We start from the raw sequence: 7,497 nt of genomic DNA, 5'->3' as shown, positions 1-7,497 counted from the left end.
TATGAATTTTAGAAGAAGGATGAGCATAATTCGTATGATAAATATTATTGAAAGAAGTGTTGATAGTCTCTTCTTTCACCAAAATGTTATCATGGATACAATTAATTTTGGGAGATAGACTAGAAGTAGGCATGAATGTTTCATCCCTATAGGTAAATTTATTGAAAGAGGGTATTATCTCCCTAGGAAGTGTAGCCACCATATCATCATCTATCGTAAAATGATCCATATAGGGGAGAGACTCTTTAGGAGAAGGATCAACATTACCCTTCAAAGTTTCATCCTTGAGAGGGAGATCTTTGAAAGAGATATTACCAATCTCTTCTTGGACTAGGGTATCCTTATGAGTAGATCCAAGGGGAGGAGAGGGAAATGCTTCATGTTTAAAGGAAAAATTATTGAAATGAATAGAAGGTGAAGTGTTATTAAGGAAATTGTCAATCATATCACTCTTTTTCATCATAAACCCATCTTCTTTGACCAATGTACTCTTACGGGGGAGGGACATAGTAAGAGAGTAATCAACATCATTCTCAAAAGTTTCATCCCAAAAAGGGAGATCATTGAGAGAGGTGTTAAAAATGTGTTTTTGCACCATGATGTCTCCATTGTTAAGGCCATTTTTGGGAGAGGGAATAACATTATTTATTAATGCTTCATCCTTAGAAGGGAGAGGGTGAACTCACAATACTAGTTCCCACTTTTTGACCAACTTTAACACTTAGATGAATATTTTTAAAAAAACCTTCACTTTCTGATACCTATAACTTTTAAACCGTTAAGAATTTGAAGATGATGTAGACTAGTGATTTGTAAAATTTTGTTTGCAGATTCTAAATATATTTTTGTTCAATTTTTTTTGAATAAAAGTTTATTGATTTTTTTATTTTAAATAATACCTGGTAAAAATTTTAACATGATTTGTGATGCTAGCATGACACGCCCTCCAGCTCCATGTGAAACACTTTCAACTCAGAGCTATGAATCGATGAGACCACAACTGGGGGACCTCATCCCCACACTTCGCTTGTTAAAACTCGCGCGCACAACAGCCCAGTGAAGACATGAGGCTTGCAAACACAATGGCCCAGGAGGGGTTTGAACCTTGGTGGTTGTTGCACCAATGAATTTTTTTAACCACAACACTGATAGACTTATAAATCACTGAGAGGGGGGGTGAATCAGTGACACAAAAAACAATACTAGTTTAAACACTCATCGGTAGATATACTTAGTAAGTTTACCAAACACTATGCATGCAATCCAAAATGATATTAAAGAATCCATAATAAGTAAAACATCCACCATAACACAAGTGTTTATACATGGAAAACCCAAATGAGAAAAACCATGGTGAGATGGGACTCACAAGTTAACTATCTACAGTAATAGGTAACTGACCAGTTAAGGTCTACAAAAGTGTTTTTCTAGGAGTGAATCTTATTAAGGATCCCAATGTTGTGTTAGGAGCTATACCATGTTAGGAGTAACCTCAGTAGAGGATTTCAGAATCCAAACTAATGGATTACCTTGTTAAAGGATATGAACAATGAAGCTTGTTAGAGCTTACCCGATTAGGAGATTTGACTATTGTAGTGATTAGAAAACAATAGGTGGTGTGATCTAGAAGTAGCACAACTTGCTTGAATAGATCCTCTTCTGCGCACTCAAAACTACATCACCAACATATTTTGAAATGCCTTCAACAACTTAACACTTCTATCTTTGCATCAAATTATCTCATAAGAAATAGTTCATCATAATGTCATTATATAGACATTTATATTTCATGTCGGCTTAGAAATCATATCACAATTTCCTAGGTGTAGTGTATCTGGACAATCAAACATAACTCAGCACAAATTACCACCAAAATTTGTTAGTTAGGGTAACTCATCATGACCAGTGATAACTCATCACATAATCAATGAATACCGATTGGAACATCGATATTGGTTAGAGTTAGCCATTTAAACATGTAAACTGATTGTCCTCCATTTTCTTCTTTGATGGTCTCTATTTAATCTTCAAGTAGGTGCCAAGTCATTCCTGCATACACCGGTTGTCTCCATGTACCAGTTTGACAATCTCCAAACCATCATAAACAAATCTTCCAATACCAGTTGCAATACAAGTAACTTCAAAAGTAATACCGGTAGACAATGTGAACATATGTATGTGTGTACATGTTCCATCAATGACAACATATAAAGTCATTCATTACAATCATCATTAAGGCAACAATCTCCCCCTTTGACATTAATGGCAACACTTAGAAGATTTTACAATTTTACAACTAAGTATGCTTACAAAAAGTGTACACATATTTCAACTTCCCCTTAAAAATACATACAAAATTTTCACAACACACATACATATTTCTACTCCCCCTTTAACAAAAATGCCAAATTGAAAAGTAAAATACATATATATATAGCAAAATTTGCATCAAAAGTTTACATATACAAAAACATAAAAGTCTGTATTAAGGAGTGTTCAGTTCAATTTTCAAGAAAATATTACTAAAAGTAAGCTTCATTTGGGAAAAATCATTTTCCCATTTTTCCAATAAAGTTTCAATAATCTTTATGGTAGTCATGATCTATGCAGAAAATTCTTCCATGGCATCAACTATACTCATCTCTAGAGTAGCGAAAACTGCTTCTGCATTCTTATAAGCTTGCTGCAAGATGTCCACCTTCAGTCTCAATAAGTTCTTTAAATCCTTCAAGGATCAGAGTCACTTTTCATGTTCAAAATCATAGACATCTAGCCGATTTTACAAATCATCAACATATTTTCCAAAAGATAAGATTGAATCCTATAAAGGTATGTAGGCATTACATATCTTTTCCAATTCTAGTTTTGTCTCTCTTTACTGCTTAACTAAATCAGCATAGAAAAATGAAACATTATATGTGTAGGCTAGAATTCTACCTCTTGTCTGAATAGCTTTCCTCAAAAGATCTTTATTCACGCATAAAGAAATATTCAGAAGAATTCTACCTCTTGTCTCAATAGCTTTCCTCAAAAGATTTGATTATTTGTTCTCCTCTTTTCTTCCTGTAGTCTTCCTAAGCCATAGTCTAAGTTGCTTCCTCAAGGGACTTGAGTTGGTCAGAAGCATAACAACAACCAATTGGCCTAGCTTACCAATAGGAGTTGACAAGTTCCCTATAGCAGTCTCCGGTAGAAGACTTGACAAAATGTCCACATCATTTTGGATGGTTTTTGCTTCCTTCCTCTATTCCTTAAGCCTCTTCTTTTGTGCTCTAGATTGCATCAAAGTTGGAATATCCAATAATTATGATGCACTCATATTGTCAACATCTATAGGATCTTTGATGCCAAATGAGTTATCATCATCATCATTTTTTTGCTTGACTAATGCCTTTTATGGTTCACCAAATTTATCCTCCTCATTTTTCTCTTCCTCTTGTTCTTTCTCCTTCTCTTGTTTAGAGGACTTCTCTGATACTTTTGCAACAGGTTTCTCCTAAGTAGCTTGTGGAACTGGTGGGAGTTGTGATTTCACTAGTTGATCTTTTACTAGTGAGGGTGGAATATCCACACTTGGTTGAGTTGTCAACATATCCACTGCATTAACCTATGAATCAATTTTAACAGGTGGCTACATGTATCTAGTTCAATAATATTCCTAGATAGATCAATGGTATCCTGTATGTCATCAACAAAGATAATCAGTTGGGAAGTAGTGTCACCATCTTTCTTGTCAATCTCTGGTGAAACAATTTCTTCTTCAATTGAATCTGGTTTTCCTCCAATCTTTGTTTGATAAGCATAATGAGACCTTGAATGCTCATGCATCCGTTGAACATTTCTGGCTATCTGATGAGTTCCTACTTCAATAGATTTCACCTTTTCATTCATTAACATCAATCTTCTTGTCTTAAAATGAAATTGTCCTTTATAATTATCAAGAAATGCTACTAATTCATCTTTAGACAAATCAGGAAAATATTGAATAAAAGTACTATCAATAATTTCTTGATCTTTCTTCATAGCTTCTTCCCATTTATTCAAAATAATAGAATATAAAGAATAAAAAATATCCTTCTTAAGATCCTCAAGTAGTCGATTGTATTGACATAAGTAGCTGATTACTTGTTGAACAATTTGTTCCTTTTGATCTCCATTAAATGAATCAAAATATTCTTTAACATTTTCAAATCTATTCCTTCCTAATGTCTTTACCATTCTCTCAAAATTAGTCATAGGCTTATAAGACAAAGCTTTAATGGGAATACTCTACTGAGAGGTGGCTTCAACTGGCTTGGCCTTCTTACTAGTTTCCTTTACCTTATTTGGCTCCTCCTTAGTGTCGGTATCATTAGATTCTGCTTGAAGAATCAGTTGTGAGCCTCTTTTTTGTTACAGTCTACTTCTTTATGTACACCTTTGGGTGCCAGTTCCTTTTTAACTTGGACACTTCATGGCACTCTAGTACTTGTTGATAGCGGAGGTGCTTTCTCAACCTTCTTCTTCTTCCCTTTCCCACTACTAGTTGGAGCACTACTAGTTTCGACTTTTGCAATTTGCTCCTCAATAGTATCCAATCTTTTCTTCTTCTTGTCCACTGGAGATGCCAACAGGTTATTGGCATAACCAAACAGTAAGTCATAATTGAATACATAGCTCATGTCTTCCATTTCATCTTCTCTTGCTTCAATAGCTTTTATCAGACAAAAATCAATGGTGACCGTGAAAATGATGTTCTTAGCAAATTTTTTCACTGCATCATCAAGTAGCCTTACCCTCATACTCATTTTCTTCTAAAATTCATTGAAATACTTGTTCATTGCAGCAAAGAAAGTGTTCTTAACAACCTTAATATTTTTATTGATCTGAGAAATTACTGGTAGGTCTTTAGACCATTCAATATCACCAATTCCCGGTAGAAAATTCTGAAAGTAAAAGAATAAACCAATCAATAACTAACTAAATTTGAACTTTTAATTGCTATCCTTTTTAATTGACTATATATTCAACATCAATTGACTCCTTATGGCCTCACATAGGTCATAATCTGCATTCTTAGCAATCATTTTATAGGTTGTATGCACTGCTGTAGATCACACATTGTTCAATCTACTGGAATAGAATATCCTATAACCATAGTAGCCAGTTAACCATTGGGTCCTTAATGTTATTAACATAAAATGCATGCCCATCAGAGGTAGACAAGGTTAAAGTGGTTACAGTATCTTTATAAATTCACCTCAACTTGGGAACTTCATCGATTGACCAAAAACCAGTCATAGTATGGATAGCTTCCTTGGTTATAGTGTGTGTCCTTTCCAGATACATGTTTTCACCATTAACAAAACTAACAATGATTCTGATGTGTTCCTCTTCAAAATCCTCAAGAAAATAAGCTAGACTATGAAAACCCTTCTCATAAACCCTAATATACTCAGGTTGAATCTTTCCACTCTTATCACAAAGGGATTTCAATTGAGAATAAACTCATAATGATCCTAAATCTTTGATTTTACAATCAATATAGCTAGACAAATCACCTTTTACAATGACACTATCAGGAACTTGAGATAAAGCATTGTATGACACTATTCATTCCAATTCCACAACCTCCATAGGTTATGATGTGATCATTAGTCTCTCTACTTTCTTAGATGATGAAGTCATTCAAATAAACTTGATTCGAAAAGGGATTTACAAAGAAATACCTTAATTCTCGCACATTGCCTTGATTACTGGTTGATTACTCAAATACACATTAGTTCCACATTCACTAATCTTCGAATCAGCTTCAATCACATAGTTCATGGTACATATTCGTCAAAGACCAACTAGCAAAACATTAAATAGTAAATTTTTCTTTTATCCTTTTTACCTACTACATTAATTGCTTGATCACTAGGGTTACAAACCCTAATACACCTCTTCATGATACATTCAATATTAACAGGTGTAAAAATTTGTTGATAAACTTTTGAAAAACTGATTGACCAAGATATCAAGATTTCACACATAATAACTCAAAATACAAACTCTCTTACCACTCATCTTTCAATGGGTTTAGAAGTAGATTTATCGCTATGCTCCCCTTAGCCCTGTTGAAAGGCTCAATTCACTAGTGTAGGATTCTCCACACTGGGTGAAGGATTAGGTTCTGTTACAAGTATATCATCACTCTTGTTTTTCTGAATTTGGTTCATCTCTTCTTTGGTTTCCTTAATATTTACCTTCTTCTTAACTTTCTGATCTACAAAATGATTAATCGGTTTGTGCTTCCTGGTTCTACAGAACTTCGCCATGTGTCCCAATTTATGACAATGATAGCAGACCATTCCAGATGATCTCTAAGGTCTTGCATTGCCTCTTCCAGTTCTCCTTCTACAATTCATAACCACATGACCATAATTGTTACAAATGTTGCAAATGACATTAGTTACCTTTTCCATCTCAAATGGACTAAACCAGTTGACATAGGGTTTTTTCTAGTTCATGTTACCTCGGTTGTCCTAAATTCTCCTCCAGTTACCATTAGGTCTTGGATTCATGTGAGGTACTAGATTATTTTCTCCATATTTTCATTCAATTGATCTATGTCCATACATGTTGCATGTAAAACAATGACCTTCAAATATCTTAGATGCATACCTAGTAGTTGTAATTTTTTGAAGAATCCAACAGCATGGGCTAATAGTTTTGTATATGAACTTTGTCCTTGATGGCAAAGGGGGGAGAATGAGATGATGAGATGTCTGGAAAACTGAATGGACTAATTTTTTATTTTTGAGAACTTTTTATTTTTTAGTTACCTAGCCAACCTTAGGAGATTTTTCATATGTGAGAATGATATAAATAAAGGTTAGTTGGTTGAGGATGAGAAGAGAGAATGTGTTAATAAATGTGAAAGAAAGTGAATTGTGAAGAAGGTGTTTGAAAGATTATCTATCTTCTTGATATTTTGATAATTAATGTTGAGTTGGTGAAAAGTGTTGAGTTGTGTGACCTTTCATGTGCTAGCTATCAAAATTAATGAGCCAAAGGTATCCATAGATCATGTGCTTGCAGAAGTGCATATGTGGTGGATTCTTTCTCATTTATTCTACTTATTTCTAGTAGTGATTGGCAATGATCCTTTCTTTGTAAGAATTACCATAATTGGTGTCACCCTAATAGATGTTTATGTCTTGAGAATAGATTATCCACGTCTTTTCACCTAATAGGGTTTTCCAGGTAAAATCAAGTGTCTGATTGTGTATGGTGTATTCAGATGTTTCATGCCCTTATCTTTTTGTGGATTAGGTGTTAAGGTTAAGTTATTTAAAAATAAATTAAACATTGTATACAACCTAGTCAGACCCCCTCATAGTTATCTTATGCATTAGTATATTCAACACCTAACACTCCAAGTTATAGTCTTCATTGCATCTAGGGAAGGAGAAAGTCATTCCTTGATCTTAATTTCCTTTGTCTCGAGGCTCTAGCTACTATTGCCAACTTGGC

This window comes from Cryptomeria japonica, chromosome 1 (genome assembly GCF_030272615.1).
Source record: "Cryptomeria japonica chromosome 1, Sugi_1.0, whole genome shotgun sequence".
Taxonomy (NCBI): Eukaryota; Viridiplantae; Streptophyta; class Pinopsida; order Cupressales; family Cupressaceae; genus Cryptomeria; species Cryptomeria japonica.
Note: the sequence above shows the minus strand (reverse complement) of the source record.